Genomic DNA, 18,429 nt, shown 5'->3' on the forward strand with positions numbered 1-18,429 from the left:
TGGGTAACGCACTTTCTTTTAGGCACTGTAGAGGTAGACAATGAAATTTTTCAACGATTTTTTCCTATTTTAGTTTCAACCGTATGAAAAAAAGTGAGACCGAAACTTTTCTAAGTGTCATTATTCATTTCCTACATCGGTTGTTGGCAATGGCTTATGCGTTTCTTGGATCTACAGTATACAGAGGTTACGAGTAAGATTTAATTTTTATTTTTGGACTATCTTCTGAGAAACAGGATAGGATTCTCAGTTGCACCTGACAATTTTCATCAGAGGGTAATTAAGCACATGATTTTGATGTAATACATGTGTTTTCTTGCATTTTTAATAATTTATAATAAGAATGAAAGTGAAATTGAAGTCTAGGAACACGATAATGCCCTGTCCTGTCAATAATATTTATTATATAATGGCAAATCAGCAACTGATATTTTTAAACATTGTACCACGGGATCTACATGAATAGTACTTTTCACTTGTGAAAACTAATTATTAATAATGATTTGATACTGACTGACGACTAGAATACAAGAAAATAAGAAAATTGATCACAAGGAAAAAAAAAAAAAACGTGATGCTGACACAGGAATCCGAAGATGGTGATATTGATTCTTTTCAATAAGAAGCGGAGGTTGTGAAGATGGAGAGAATAGCATATATAATCATTGATGTTTGATTTTTTAATAAATATGTATATTTTTTATCAATTATGTTGAAGGTACCAGAATGAACGACCATTTTCCGTTCGTCTGAGGGATTTATGGAGGGATGGTGGGTAGCTTAATACGACAGATTTGAAGAATAACAATTTAACTAAATAAAAAATTGTTTTAATGATTATTGATAGTTTACGGTTGCTGAATGACAGATAAGTTATACTACCGTATTCTGTCGCTTAGCAGGTTTTTTAAAATAACGTAAATGTGAGGGAAACATTAATTGAATTGAATATCATAGGTTATACTTAAAAGGGGAACTATATTATATTCTACTAAATTTATGGATTAGTCCTTATTCATTTTAAAGCAAGTTTTAATATCTTGTATATTTCTTTCTTGTGTGTCTTTACGATCAGCTATTTCCGTTTTTGTAACTGTTTATTTTTATCTATTATATGAATTAGATTGCAGAATTTTCACAAATTACTCGAAACTGAAGATATTAAATAGTTACGACAGTTTTTATACGATATTACATGAAATAGAATATATTTTTTATTAAAAAACTTTACAAAAACCTGTACTTTGGAGTACTTGTGAACTGGCGATAAAATAAATTTTGAGACACTAAGCAATAACTTCTTATCATTCATTACAAATATGTTGTTACCTCATCAGTTCATTATTATGACTAGAAGCCAAAATAGGTGTTCTCAACAGCTTTGTATTCTCTGGAGTAAATGGACGCATTCTTGGGTAATTCTGAATGTTGGTGTAAATAAGACTGGCAAAAGATATTGTTAAATAAAGTTTCCAGATCATGATTACTCACATAAATTATATACTTATTTTTTTCTCATAAAAGCCTTTTAATTCGAGGAAAATGACAACTACGCAAAATTCTTTCCAATTACCCTAACTGACCCTACATAGGAAAGGTCAGCACACTGAAGCTGTTGCACTTGGGACATGAGGCCCTATGCTGATTTATTAATGATTATTTTCTGCGAGTTTCATAGTATATCACTGATTTCACGCGGGCAACTTTCTTATTGGAATAGTAATAAAATGTTAAATAATTCATTGAACGCCCATTTAAGGTAATTATTGGCCCGATTTCGTTCCTAGGCGCCTAAATCTCTCATATCAGCGACTTTTGTTAATAATTTTTTTAATAAAATTATCTTCGCATGCCTTCTGTAGCGAGTATTTAAAATTTGGTTTTATTCATTTATCAATTTTTGCTGCAGATTCCTCCAAACACGGAGAGTTAGTTTATGGCCAATTATTATGTTAATCCTTCGTTTTCCTAAGAAAAAACATTTTTTCGCCAATGCTCCAATTATCCGGATCAGTTCTGATCCCAATTAATCCAAATAATTAGATTAATTGGGACTCGTATAATACTAGCACATAGATCTGTCTTCACGAACGTTTGGATCAGTTTCGCCCCGAAAAGGAAAAGGAAAGGGAAGTAAAGAGGGGTATACTGATGATATATCTCTAGGACGAGTCATTATTCTATGACATGTGGCAGAGGGAGGGAGAGATGTACGTGCCGTTCGAAACAAACCGCATATACCAAAATCGATAATCTGTCAACTCCATTCAAATACAACTGAAATTGGCAGCGAGGGAATAGGTTATATCTTTACACTCAGTTAAATGATCTAATATTTGATCGCATCATATGTTTAAAAGTATGTATTTTGGAGCAAAACTTCATTTTCAAACATTATAAATATATATTCTTTAGTACAAAAGCTATCTATTTTATATTTAAAACAAAATTTATATTAAATTACGTTTTTAATACTAAAACGAAGGTATTTAACTTCAAAGGATTTTTTTTCCTACATTTTCAGACGCGTTTCAGATATTAGTTTTCCACGTGCTATCAACTTGATCTCTAATTGACTATAGTCTTTATATGAGAATCTTGTGTATGAAGTATAAAATGAGAAAGTATTGTAAACATCTAAAGATTTAATCTCGACATTTTGATGAATTTCCACATTTTGAACTACTGTGTTAAAAAATAATAACAATAAAAGTTTTCGATTTATAGCCGTCTGAGAATATGATAACTCAAAGGACACAATAAGCTAAACGAAAGAAATTTAGTATCCCATCTTTAAACTAAAATTGTTGCATATTTCTATCTTATATTTGAGGAAATCTATCCCTTGGAAGTCTTGTCTATTAAGTCCGTATGTCTGTGAACATAGAAACTTAAAAATACAACAAGCTAGACAAATAAAATTTTGGCGTAGGAGTTTATTACTTAACTTTAAGATCTATATCAAATGTTGAAGAGAATCTGTCGTTAGGTTAACTGTTTGGTGATGTACGTATTCAAGCTTTCCTGAAGAAAACAATGAGCTAGATGAGGAAAATTTATTATATTATCCTTACACCAATAATGTCGACTTGTATCTTGTCGTAAGAGGTTATTACTTAAATTGAAGATTTATATCAAATGTTGAAGCGAATCTGTCGTTAGGTTAACTGTTTGTTGATGTACGTATTCAAGCTTTCCTGGAGAAATCAATGAGCTAGATGAGGGAAATTTATTATATTATCCTTACACCAATAATGTCGATTTGTATCTTGTCGTAAGAGGTTATTACTTAAATTGAAGATTCATATCAAATGTTGAAGCGAATCTGTCGTTAGGTTAACTGTTTGTTGATGTACGTATTCAAGCTTTCCTGAAGAAATCAATGAGCTAGATGAGGGAAATTTATTATATTATCCTTACACCAATAATGTCGATTTGTATCTTGTCGTAAGAGGTTATTACTTAAATTGAAGATTTGTATCAAATGTTGAAGCGAATCTGTCGTTAGGTTAACTGTTTGTTGATGTACGTATTCAAGCTTTCCTGGAGAAATCAATGAGCTAGATGAGGGAAATTTATTATATTATCCTTACACCAATAATGTCGACTTGTATATTGTCGTAAGAGGTTATTACTTAAATTGAAGATCTGTATCAAATGTTGAAGCGAATCTGTCGTTAAGTTAACTGTTTGTTGATGTACGTATTCAAGCTTTCCTGAAGAAATCAATGAGCTAGATGAGGGAAATTTATTATATTATCCTTACACCAATAATGTCGATTTGTATCTTGTCGTAAGAGGTTATTACTTAAATTGAAGATTTGTATCAAATGTTGAAGCGAATCTGTCGTTAGGTTAACTGTTTGTTGATGTACGTATTCAAGCTTTCCTGGAGAAATCAATGAGCTAGATGAGGGAAATTTATTATATTATCCTTACACCAATAATGTCGATTTGTATCTTGTCGTAAGAGGTTATTACTTAAATTGAAGATTTGTATCAAATGTTGAAGCGAATCTGTCGTTAGGTTAACTGTTTGTTGATGTACGTATTCAAGCTTTCCTGAAGAAATCAATGAGCTAGATGAGGGAAATTTATTATATTATCCTTACACCAATAATGTCGATTTGTATCTTGTCGTAAGAGGTTATTACTTAAATTGAAGATTCATATCAAATGTTGAAGCGAATCTGTCGTTAGGTTAACTGTTTGTTGATGTACGTATTCAAGCTTTCCTGGAGAAATCAATGAGCTAGATGAGGGAAATTTATTATATTATCCTTACACCAATAATGTCGACTTGTATCTTGTCGTAAGAGGTTATTACTTAAATTGAAGATTTATATCAAATGTTGAAGCGAATCTGTCGTTAGGTTAACTGTTTGTTGATGTACGTATTCAAGCTTTCCTGGAGAAATCAATGAGTTAGATGAGGGAAATTTATTATATTATCCTTACACCAATAATGTCGATTTGTATCTTGTCGTAAGAGGTTATTACTTAAATTGAAGATTCATATCAAATGTTGAAGCGAATCTGTCGTTAGGTTAACTGTTTGTTGATGTACGTATTCAAGCTTTCCTGAAGAAATCAATGAGCTAGATGAGGGAAATTTATTATATTATCCTTACACCAATAATGTCGATTTGTATCTTGTCGTAAGAGGTTATTACTTAAATTGAAGATTTGTATCAAATGTTGAAGCGAATCTGTCGTTAGGTTAACTGTTTGTTGATGTACGTATTCAAGCTTTCCTGGAGAAATCAATGAGCTAGATGAGGGAAATTTATTATATTATCCTTACACCAATAATGTCGACTTGTATATTGTCGTAAGAGGTTATTACTTAAATTGAAGATCTGTATCAAATGTTGAAGCGAATCTGTCGTTAAGTTAACTGTCTGTTGATGTACGTATTCAAGCTTTCCTGAAGAAATCAATGAACTAGATGAGGAAAATTTATTATATTATCCTTACACCAATAATGTCGATTTGTATCTTGTCGTAAGAGGTTATTACTTAAATTGAAGATTTGTATCAAATGTTGAAGCGAATCTGTCGTTTGGTTAACTGTTTGTTGATGTACGTATTCAAGCTTTCCTGAAGAAATCAATGAGCTAGATGAGGAAAATTTATTATATTATCCTTACACCAATAATGTCGATTTGTATCTTGTCGTAAGAGGTTATTACTTAAATTGAAGATTTGTATCAAATGTTGAAGCGAATCTGTCGTTTGGTTAACTGTTTGTTGATGTACGTATTCAAGCTTTCCTGAAGAAATCAATGAGCTAGATGAGGAAAATTTATTATATTATCCTTACACCAATAATTTCGATTTGTATCTTGTCGTAAGAGGTTATTACTTAAATTGAAGATTTGTATCAAATGTTGAAGCGAATCTGTCGTTTGGTTAACTGTTTGTTGATGTACGTATTCAAGCTTTCCTGAAGAAATCAATGAGCTAGATGAGGAAAATTTATTATATTATCCTTACACCAATAATGTCGATTTGTATCTTGTCGTAAGAGGTTATTACTTAAATTGAAGATTTGTATCAAATGTTGAAGCGAATCTGTCGTTTGGTTAACTGTTTGTTGATGTACGTATTCAAGCTTTCCTGAAGAAATCAATGAGCTAGATGAGGAAAATTTATTATATTATCCTTACACCAATAATGTCGATTTGTATCTTGTCGTAAGAGGTTATTACTTAAATTGAAGATTTGTATCAAATGTTGAAGCGAATCTGTCGTTTGGTTAACTGTTTGTTGATGTACGTATTCAAGCTTTCCTGAAGAAATCAATGAGCTAGATGAGGGAAATTTATTATATTATCCTTACACCAATAATGTAGATTTGTATCTTGTTTGGATTATATCTGTGAAAGGATAAACTATTTGTTGTCTGAAATAATATCCATGGTGTTATGCAGTGATGGATTTAGGAACTTAGCGATACTTGGCAGTGCACAGTATGAGGCTCTACTTTTAATAAACTGGTTAATTTAGTTAATTTTAAACTGGTTTAGTTTCACCTTTGTTTAGAAACATGTTATCGACTTACTTTTGTTGATTTTTCATATTAGGAACTTTGTGAAATTGCTTTATTTAGCTTTAGCATAGCTTTATTTATTCTGGCTCGTAACAACTTGGGGTTTTTATCTGTACACACTATTATTAAGTAAATGTTTGGCATTTAGAAATATTTTAATAACGAAGTAAAGGTAATGAAACCTATAAAAAATTTACTATTTTACTTGGAAAAATATTACCACAATAATTAATATAATTAGTATTTTTTATAAATTTCCTTATTTGGCAAGTAGGCTCTTAACATATTGTTGTTCAACCTGTCCACTTTGGCTTTGAGCCCTGAGTCCTAAGCAGCTACCTGCATACTAATTCTCCCTCTTATTATGCTGGTGTGGTGTGGAGAGGGGGTGCCAGCTCAGGTGTCGTCCTCGTCATCTGACAGCGGTTCTGAATTACGAGGTCCGTCCCAAATTAGCCCTAGTGTTGCTTTACAACGGGACATTAATATAACTAAACTAAACTAAAACTAAACCCTCTTATTATGTGTGTATGCGAATGCTATAGAAACAATCTAGATAATTAAAATGTGGCATGTGGTTTTGACATCGAAATTGTTATAATTTAAATCCATCCGGTCAATGGGAAGGGGTCCAAAATACATCTACGCGATTCCTTTCATAATATGATGCAGCCGAACACAAACTGCACCACTAAGTATGCAAAAAATTGTGGGAGAATACATCGTGGTCTCTTCTAAGCATTTTAAATCCAATTGTCAACTTTCAAATCGAACGACTCACCGTTTTAGCACTGAGACACCTATATTGAAATATATATCTATAAACATATACGTATCTCTTTTGAAAGTACAAAAGAAAACAAAATCGGAGAAGAGCACGGTTGTGGGCTCTTCCAAGCATTTTAAATCAAGCTGCCTCCTTTCAAATCAGACGACTCTCCGTTTTAGGACTAAGAAGCCTATGTTGAAATATATATCCGAATGCTAAAACTTGTATTTCGGAGATAGGGATATAAGATGATATAGCTACTCTAAAGATCTTCTTTATCTATCAATAAAGCAGTGTGTCGAGGACGCTGGCACCGAATGATTTCATTTGATACTCAGTATTAGTATGATTAAGACGCCTATGTTTCAATATATATGCTAAAACTCTCATTTTGGAATTAGGCTTTATACATTGATAATAACCCCAAATATGGACACTCACAAGAATTAAGAAGAGTCAGAAACCTTGATATCGAATGATTTCGTTTGATTCTCAGAATTAGCAAGATGAATTAATTCGGAAAATTAATTTGATATGAAACATATGATAAAAAATTTTTGAAATAAGTTTTGTTTTTCTATTTTATTTGATTTATTTTTGCAATCGTTGAGAAAACAAAATTATTCAGTAGTGGGTTCAGTAACAATTATACTGATCTATGTTATCATCTATTAGACTGGAATAAATTGTACAGATCTTGACTGAACAAATCTTATCATCTATTATATAATTATTTTGAAATTAACCAAAATTTTTCAAGCAATGAAAATTTAGTTTATGCATATCGTTAGAATTATTGATAGATATGAAGCTTAGAGATATCTTTCAGAAAATTTATCAAGCTTTTTCCTTCAGCAAAATTTATGTAATATAAACCGAAAGCATATACGTATTTTACTTCAATATGAGCTCAAATTTCTGTTATTGAAAGCATTTAAAAGACTAAAACCTTTGAATTCGAGAGTTCGGAAAATTTAACTCTAGATATTAAAAAAATTTATGGTATATTCCTGAAACATTTGCGTTAGTTTTAAATAAAATCAGACTATTTTTGAGTTTAAATATTCCTTTGCAGATTTATTTTAAAAATATTTTACATCACTAATAAAATAATTTTTTTTAAAATTCAGCATACAGAATAAATTTAAGTAATGTGTCACTGAGAGCTAAATATTGTTTAATTTTTTCTATAATAAAAATATGATTTAATTTAAAATTTCAGATAGGTAAAGTGCAAATTTTAATTTTAACAAAAGATTAACAAGTAAAAATGAGTCCTTATTTAGGAGATGAAATATAGACGAAGTTTTTTAAAAAGTCAATCTTCCAAAAGCAAAAAAGAAAATGCAAGGGATTGTGGTCATTTGTAAAATTTTTTCCTCATACTACAAATAAACAAATTTTTGTATAAAGTGCATAAAAATGATGAAAACCATGATGAGAAAACTAGAAGCTCAACCTATACTCAATTCAATTCTCATGCCTGAAAACTCCAAATAAATTCAACGTTATTAAATATTAATTAACAGCTCGTAAAAAAAAAAATCGAAAACCATATGAAGTTTTCTAACATGAATGTATCCTATCAATATCCGAAGAGTCCTAATTTTGGACGATTCTATTTGGTTAAGGGTTGAGATGTGAAAGCGTGAGCTTATTTTCTGGAATTCTTCGATCTTGATTTCTGCTCATATTAGATAATTTTTTGTTAGACTTTTTTCCCACATGAATATGAATATCGTGTCTTTTCTTAACGCACTAGTTTGTTTCAACTCAAAATTTCGTACTGATTACTCATATGGCTAATTCAAGTGGCAAAAAAGCTTTCAGATGGGGCGAGAAAAATATATCAAATATCATTAAATATGACCCAGAAAATCTACTGTTGTTAATATCAAAATGTTATCAAAAATTCAATCACAAAAAAATTGTTTAACATAAAAAAATTATTATTATTATTTTGTAAAAAGCGAATTTCCAAATGTTAAGAACAGGAATTTCCCATTTATCATAATTTAATGTTTCCACCTCTTACAATAAATAAAAATTGCTCTTAAGAACTTTATTGTGAATTAGCACTTTTTCCGACAAAATTGTGAATTAGCACTTTTTCCTCCTCCTAAGTCCGCGGATAATCTGAATTCACCCTAATGTCAAATTAAACATCTCCTCCTTTTATATTTCCTTTCACCCCTATTTTGACTAAATTCAAGCATCCTGACGCAAGCGCAAAAATGCGGAGTGTTTTCGAATCCGTAAACGAACAGTACATCTATATCCCTACTGTTTATAAAGAAAGAAAGTATAAATTAATGGAAATGTAGACGGAAGAGAATCTAAACCTTTAGAGTTCAAAGAAAGAAACAATAAGCTTGTACGAATGTATCTAATAATATGTGGCCAGGGCAAAGGGAAAGATGAATCCAGTTCCTTCTCGTGTCAAGTCAACCGTGAAAATGAAGAAGCGACAAAAAACTGTTTTTGTGATTTTTTTTTCTTCCATTTAAACTGAATACTGAGCATAAGAGAATATTCAAGAAATTTAAATCAAATTATTTGTTTTATTACGTGTATCTACGTGTGAATGTTTCTTTTTTCATTTTAAACTAAATTTCATTCCGGAATTTCACACGGTTAATTAGTTTGATATTTGTTTACGTGCTTTTATGCGGGGTTTGTGAACTTGTTTTAGTACTATTAGAATCGTGTTATTCATTCATTCCCTTGCAAAATAATCTATGATTTCAAATGTTTTCGTGGTTTTAAATTTCCGGATCCTGACGCTTGTTTTATGAAGTATATAAAAAAATCAAATAAATGCAAAATTTGAATGAAAATCAATGAAAATTTAGAATTATCTTTTGTATTTAATTCGCATAAAGTCATTAGTATATTTAATATTCACTCCTGTATTTAAGTGCAAAAACTGTTGATAGTGAAGAATAAAGTATACTCACTAAAGGACGTATTCTCAGGATTAGATGGGATCTCTTTTTTAAATTACAACCAATGACCCCTTACCACAGAACTAAGTTGTATAAACAAGGCTTATTATGACTGACGGTTTTGCTTATTTACTATCCAGCTTTCGCATAAGAAAACAATGGTCAACAGAAGTTCAAACTGTTGATAAAAGGCTAGAAAACTTTTCCATCGTTTTTAAATGCTTTTAAATTTTCAGGGTATTGAAATAATTTTTAAAATTATTCCAATCCATAATGAGTGTTCCTGTAATTTCATTGAGTACAACAATTCTGTTATGCTGTGCTGAATTGAGCCTATTTTCTCACATATACATCTGTTATTTGTGCATTCTTCCGAATCTGTAGAAATATTCAGGAAATCTTCCATGCTGTGATGTAATTTGCATTAGCATCGGATGAAATATTCTTTTTATAATTTTTGGTTCCGATATGAATTTATATGCTATGCGTCCTTTGCACGACATAATCCATTTATCCTGCCACTGCATAGTCATCTCTCTTCTAATTTCTTTCTTTAACATTTGGAATGATTTTGAGACTACTATATCTATTTGGTCTTTTTGTGTAGCCATTTTTGCTTATTCATCTGTTCTCTCGTTTCCGTATATAGAATTAGATGGGATCTGATGACAAGAGTCTTGTCCTTCGGAAAGTGAGAAAACAAGTTCGAGGGCCAGTTGCATCAGAGATCTTTCATGTACACGTTTCCGATGCACGTTAAATCCGTCTGATTCAAATGCCCTTCCTCTTGCATGGTTTTAAAATTTGGAGAGGGAGTTTTACCAGCTCAGGTTTTTCCTAGTCATCTAACCATAGGTTTCAAATAGAGACGGTCATTTCAAAAGGTCTCTCACATAATTTCAAAACGGAACATTCGATTTTCGTCTGACAAGTAATTAATAGCAAAGTATCGGACAAACAATTTTTGTCCTGAAGACATAACAATTGGGTAAGGCATGCATATCTACAGTAGCACAGCTGTGTCGAAATATTCATTAGCAACAATTTTGCTCGCACTTTCTGCAAAGCTTAAAACGAAATCGGTCCATAACCAAACTCGTTTTCATTGCGTGTGGAAAAGCAATTCAGTACAATCGATAGTGTAGAATAAAAAGCGTTGATAGCAGTTGGAGAGTGCACACATATTTCCGATTATACAATTCTGATACCATTTGGGAGGGGTGATCTGATGTGTGCACCGGGCTTAAAAAATTAAATCCAAGATCAAAGAAGCATAGACTCCCAATAGGCATCTTTCTAAACGCATCATATTTTTCCTCGTGTATCCCCAGATGTTTATCTGCAGAATTCTATCTACAAATGTGATAACGAAAGAAATAATTACATTGCTTATTCTTTATATCACCGGTATATTACTCAAAATGCCCAAGTCAATAGAAACAGAAAAATTGTTTCATATGCTCTTGTTATAAAATGTCATCTCTGTAGCAGAAAAAATTGTTCAATATATCCTGTTTTCAGACTATATATTGATATACATGATTTTTGTTTCTATTAGAGCAGTTACATTTTAAAACAACAAGAACGCAATAACTTGCTATTCTTTCAACTTGGCTACTTTAAACAATATTCCGACAATATATTTCTTTGTAGCATGACACAGGAGACTGTATACATTAATAAGTCTTTGAGAACTACTATCGAAGAAAAAATGAAGCGAAGGTAAACAGAAAAGTTGGCGCATGAAAGAAAATTTTTGTACTGGAACCTACATTAGATCTTGTTTTAAAAAAATTTCACCTGTAAAAATAACATTAGGAATTTCATTATATCTGTTTTGAATGTATTCTGAATTTCTGAATCTACATTGGGCTGAGAACGCCCCTGTTGGCCAGACGTCTGGGCCGTCGAGACAGATGTTGAATGAATAAAGAATCTTAAATATTTAATGATCTGTAAATGTGACTTACAGTCAGCCGGCGTACGTCACGTATGCATTTTTATTTATTTATTTATTTTGACTATGGCTGCTAAATTCTGCGTGATACTGAAAACGTGGAATTTGGTGCCGTTCTTATGTATATTTTGGTGGATACTATATTTTTTATCGCTACTATAACGAGAAGGAAGAAGCGTAGTTTATCAGTTTTTACTAGCTTTTTAATAAATATTTACAATTAAAATACAATCTAGAAAGGACAATGATTCTTTCACCAAGTGGTAGTTCAATTGGTACAATTTATTTTATTTCATACTATGAGCATAATTTTCAGAGTGTATAAGTCATTTATAGATAATACAATAACAAATAAGAGTGCGAATAATTCTCAGAATTGATAATATTTTAAGACTTAATGCAGCTTTACACATCGAATAATGCCGTCAAAACAGTAAAATAAACTTAAAAAAATAATTTACAATCCATTCAACAGTTTAAAAAACAACCCAATTAAATGAGTTAAAAGTGCTACGGAGTCTTTGAAATTCAACAGTTGAATGGGTAGCCGAAGAGAAATTAAATAAACTGACAACAGACTTATATAATTGATATTATAAAGTAATTTTCTGCTTAGATTATATTTCATTAAAAAAACTAACCTCTGTAAATCAACAACAAAGTGAAAACTTCGTTTATTTTTATATTTTTGCTATGTGAGAATTACCCAGTAGCTTCTTGGGGATGGCCAGATGAGGAGAAAGACCTATGACCTTGAGTCTGTCTTCAAATGTGACACACAAGGGTGATGACTCAGTCATAAGTAAGCTAATATACACACACACCATGGCGACAGGATGGGGAGATATGTCTATCCAAAATTCTGAAAGCAAAAGAAGAAGAAAAAAAAAAAAAGATCCAGTCTCTCGAGGTTTGCAATATCATGGCTCATTTAAGCGATTCAATCTCTGCTGTAAAGATTAAATGTGGAAACTAAAATGACAATTATAATATTTCTAAATTAATACAGATTAGAAAAAACATTGCACCTAGTTTATAGAGGATAAGTAGGCAACTGAACTAGGAGAAGTTAAAATTTTTAGCAACTGAATATGCGATAATTTCTAAAAAAATTTCCCAGTGCAAGAACTTAAAGCAAGCCGTAATGGAGTGTCAGCAATAAAATAAAAATTTCCCAGTGCAAGAACTTAAAGCAAGCCGTAATGGAGTGTCAGCAATAAAATGTTTTTGGTCACTTCTGTACTTTCTTTTTTGATGAATTCATGATTTTAAAATCATAATAGAATTGCTTAAATTGTGAGCCGAGATATAAAAGGAGTTTTAAAAATCTTACCAGAGACTTTTTCTTCAATTTTTTTCAATATTTGTAAACAAAATTAGATAATAAAATTGTTTTGACTCAGAGTATTTATAAATGAATTTCTTTCCATATATATATTATTAACTAACACTAAAAACTCTTTTTTTTTTTTGATGCAGCAATAAATCTTTCCATGGAAAAAGGCAACAGGAGAAAAATAAAGTCATCATATCGAATTTAAAGTTGCAAAACACATCTTATCATTCATTTTTTAATTATTTCTTTTTTACACTTAAACTGTTTACTTATTTTTAAAAATTGTGAAGTCCTTATTGTATTTTAATGACATTTTATTCCTGAATTGGAAGTAGAATCGAAAATTTGTCATTTAACTAGTTAACTCTTTTTTGACGAGTTTACTTGTCAAGGAAAAAGTACAATATTTTGCATTATGACAAGTTTATTCGTCAGGAGTAATAAGTAGGGACAATTCGCAGTTTGAATTACATTTTTAGTAAAAACTAAGACATATTCGTAAATTTCAAGATGTTTAAAATAGTTTGAGGCCAAGCAGAAATCAAAGGATCAAATAAAAAATTATTATTCAAGATTATTATTACAAATAACAGATTACAAATTTTTATGTTTCTTTTCGTTTATATACAAAAAATGTATGTTAGTTTAAGTAAATAAATAAAGGTGATTATCGAAATAAAAAAATAAAATACAACATAATACAACAACTCAATATAATATAATACAACAACAACTCAATACAACATAACACTCAACATACAACTCAATACAACATAACTCAGTGTTAGGCGATATACTCGTCAACGCTAAATTTTTGTGATGCAATTTAGATACGTATTTTCCGATGAGGCCGAAACAGTTAACGGGTTAATCTATAATTTTCTTACATTTTCTATTATTTTCTTAAATTTAGTACCTTGAAAAATACTTATTACCTTCCATGAATTTAAATCGCATTAATTAATCTTTTATAAGAGAGATCTCTCTGAACTTCAAGCTCAGAATCTGGTTTAAGATGAAAAATTGATTCTGTGAGTGATAGAAAAGAAGCTACGCTCGGTTGAATAAGGTTGTTCCACTTTCAGAATTTGGAATGCTTTTAATCATACTTTGTATTTGAACCGAATTGTTCGGCTCACAATACAATCGAAGAGGCTTTTAGAAAACGTCTTCAGTAAATGTTCCACATGAGCATATTCAATGGAGAATTGGATTGTCAAACAAATGGCTTAATCTGCCTCCCATTAATCGAAATCCGACAGCTTGAAGATCAGCTGAGGATTTGGTTAGCTGTTATCTGCTTCAACTGCGATGAAATCGAGTCATAGGTGATTTGAATGCAACCTGAGTAGACCCCTGACACATTTCGAGGCATTGTCTGAAGTCGTAATATTTTATTATTCAAATTTTCACTTGTAACAAAGGAGTATAAAGTGAAATAGAATTTAAATGAGACAGGAGCCATAAAATAGATTTCGCGGAAAAGGAGAGTATTCAAAGCTTTAATCTGAAATCGACTTTTTCTCGGAAATGCCATTTTATGGACTTTTTACCAGACAAATTCACTCCTTCAAATCCTAAATTGAGTTTATGGCAAACTTATTCAAGTAAAGATCAAAATTTAGATTCTGTTTCTTTACAACTTTCATTAGATATGGAATCCTGGTATTTTCTATACAAAACGTAAAAAAGAAATTGCTGAAAATTGATTTTTCATAACATTATATTTTAGTAGTGACGTTGATTGATTTTTCTCTTTCCATAACTGTTCGAAGGTAACAGCGGCTGACTTTTTAAAAAATAATCTATTAATACAAATAATAACAAATTTTATAAAAAGAAAGCGTTCTAACTACCTACTATAAATACAAATAATAGCAATTTTTTTGAAAAGAAAATGTTTTAACTACAATATTAAAGTCGGAGAAATGTTAGAATGTTGCCAAAAAAATAATTTTATATTTGCTCCGGCAGGCTTTAAAGACAATGTTTTTTTTTTGTTTTTTTTTTTTTTTTTTTTTACCTACTTTCTCTCTTATTCATATTTTATCTTTGAATCAAAATGAAGCAATATTGTATAAAAATCCAATTTTGGATAAAAGGTTAGATCTGTCTAAAATTTATTGCCTTTTATATTTTTCAAAAGTAAGTAAAAAAAAAAAGTCTTTTTACCGACTCTTCAGATATTTACATCAAAATTTTTGAATACAAGTCAGAAAATGTATGGAATTTATTCCTATGCATTATAAAGAACAATTATCAAAATGAAGTAGCTATTATAAAAATGTCCAATACGAATGAAAGGTGCGACTCTATCTAAAGCTTATTGCCTTTTTCAAAAGCAAGTAAACAAAAAGTCTGTTTACCGACTTTTCAGATATTTACATCACAATTTTTGAGTACAAGTCGGAGAAAGCATGAAGTTTATTTCCACGCATTGTAAAAAACAAATATCAGAATGAAGTAATGACTGAAAACGAACCAAATATAAATAAAAGGTTAGATCTGTCTAAAGTTTATTTCCTTTTTTATTTTTGAAAAGTAAGTAAACAAAAATCTGGTTACCGATTCTTCAGATGTTTACATCACAGTCTCTGAGCACAAGTCGAAGAATGCATGAAGTTTATTCCCATGCCTTCATTATAAAGAATAATTATCAAAATAAAGAATAAAGGGTGAGACTCCGTCTAAAACTTAATGTTTTTTTTGTTTTTTTTTGAAAAGTAAGTAAACAAAAAGTCTGATTGCCGATTCTTCAGATATTTACATCACAGTCTCTGAGTACAAGTCAAAGAATGCATGAAGTTTATTCCTATGCATTATAAAGAACATTTATCTCATTTTCATATACAATCAGTGACATATGAACTCTCTGTGACCCTCGATATACGACTAGCTAGAGGACATGAAGTTCAGTACAAGGTCATCCTGATTTAACATTTGGGATGTTTCCAATAGTCCATTCAAAAATATCAACAAAAAAGTATTGAAATCTTGTACAAAATAAAATAATGTATGAAGAAGCCATTCGCATTGTTTGTAAAACATCATCAATTAAATTTTAAAACTTGTGAATGATGAATTTTTCGGTTGTATAAGATATGATATTTATATGTTGTAATTTATTAGTCATGGTATTTATAATGATTAATTGCGTTTTAAGTATTTTTTTATAATAAATCTTCGTGAAGCGTTGTTAAATTATGCATTAAAATTATTGAGGTTGAATGTTCACATTAATAAAAAAAGTTAAAATTTCATTTAGTTTTAAACTAAAAAGTAAGATATAAGGATATGATTTTTTACTAAGATTCTTAAGTAAGTCTTGACGGAAATAGCTTATGTTAAAGTTATTTTAAGTTGGATTGCTACAAAATATGTTATGCATCTAAGAAACCAAAATAAAACAATTTTTACAATTAGTCTAATACTCAAAAAAAAGGGGGGGGGATAGATTTTCAAACCATAGATTTAAATTTAATATCCATCATTCTGAAACTTCTACTCTTAATCATTTTGCATTGATATTAATAGGTAAATCATGAATCGACTCAATAATTTTCATGTGATTAATTTATAAGCTAGACGCTTTTATATTTTAAAACACATCCGAAAGTAAAAATGTGAACAAATTTTACAATCAGAGCAAAAAAAAAAAAAAAAAAAAGCAACGAATACAGCTGCACAGATTTGACATTTTTATTCATCGTTATAGATGAATTTTAAGATTCAGAAGCGTAAAAATATTCTGCATAAGTCCAAGATCTCATTGAAACACAGTAGAGTAGAAAAATTACTTTAGCTGTGATCTGAATATGATAAAAAGTTGTGAAAATGTTCAACACCCGTGAACTTTGTGTCTAGTTAATTCTAATAGCACTTGACATAGACCAGCCACTGACTTCAGAAGTCAGTGATTTTAAGCCAAGGGTGCGTATCTTGTTTTTTCAAGAGCGCCATCTAGGGCCAAGAGTACGACTTAGCTACACACACGTCACAACCCTTTTTACTGGGCGAACTTCATGCATTTCATTCACTCATCCACAGATCATAATTTAGACTTGAATCGGAGAATGATCACCCCTGATCCAGTAACCCCAGAGGTACTACTCTCAATATGGAGGACTTTGCTACCACGACAGATTTTTACGTGCGCCAGCCACCACACACACGGAGAGTCTTCGGCCGCTGGGGTTCGAACTCGAAAGCCATGGGACGCGAATCCAACACCCTATCAACCAGTTTATCCCGGCCCTTAGTTAATTTTATTTATATCTCAAGCGAAAGACACCTCGCCCCCCCAAAAAAATCGAAAAGCAAGGGGAAAAAATTGAGCATAATTCTCTTTTAACCTTATCATCGAAAAATCAGTCTATAAAAATCGGCACATTCTGTTAATATTTAAACGTTTATTTTTTCAATCAATTTTTTTTTCTTGGCTTCCATGGTTAAATTCCTAAAATATTTAAATGTTGTGAATTAAAGTTTTTATTTTTGTTGCTCGAGCAATATTTGTTGTCAGACTATTTCAGATGGCATAAAATTTTTTTCATTATCATTTTCATTATACAATATTCAATTTTTTAATTAAAACATATTAAATTTCGAGGGTCAATATATGCTTCCTGTTACATTAAATTCTTTGTAACCAAAAATCAACATATCAAAACATTCAAAACTTTGTGTAACTGGTGGCACACTGCCTCAACACCGCCTTTTCTAACAACATACATCAATCACATATCACATGCAGCAATTGGAGAGTAGATACAGCTCTATATAAATGCTTTGAATCAATAAAATGTTTTGGTAAATATACTTTACGATATTTTGATAAGGCAGTGACAAAATAAAACAAGTTGCCTAATCTATTTCTTAAAATTTCTCAAATTGTTTCAAAAAATGACTACAAAAAAAGCATCTTTAACAGCATCTTCAAATGTTTTGCAATAAATTGTTGACAGAATTTATAATCTGTAAGTTGGTCATTACTACTTCTACACTGAATAACATTCCAGATTTGAGGATCTTTAGCCGCAGGCCAGAAACCTAGCTTATAAGCACTCTTTTATTTACACGACAATTTTCTTTTCTTTAACAGTCTGCTTTGCCTATAATAACGTTATGCGCAAGAGAGAAATTAAACGTGAATCACTGAGATGTTGCGTTAGTTTTCTGTGATAATATTTCTTACTGCGTGTTAAGAATGGATTATACAAATAATGAAGGTTGGCCTTGGACTGCTTTTGTTCTCGCTTGTGGTTTCTAATATCGTCCAGAAATATTTGATATATTTTATAAAAATTCTTATTGAAAGAAAGTTTATATTTCGATCTTTTTTTACTTCAGAATATATAAAAAAATTGATGT

The sequence above is a fragment of the Argiope bruennichi genome, chromosome X1 (genome assembly GCF_947563725.1).
Source record: "Argiope bruennichi chromosome X1, qqArgBrue1.1, whole genome shotgun sequence".
Classification (NCBI taxonomy): Eukaryota; Metazoa; Arthropoda; class Arachnida; order Araneae; family Araneidae; genus Argiope; species Argiope bruennichi.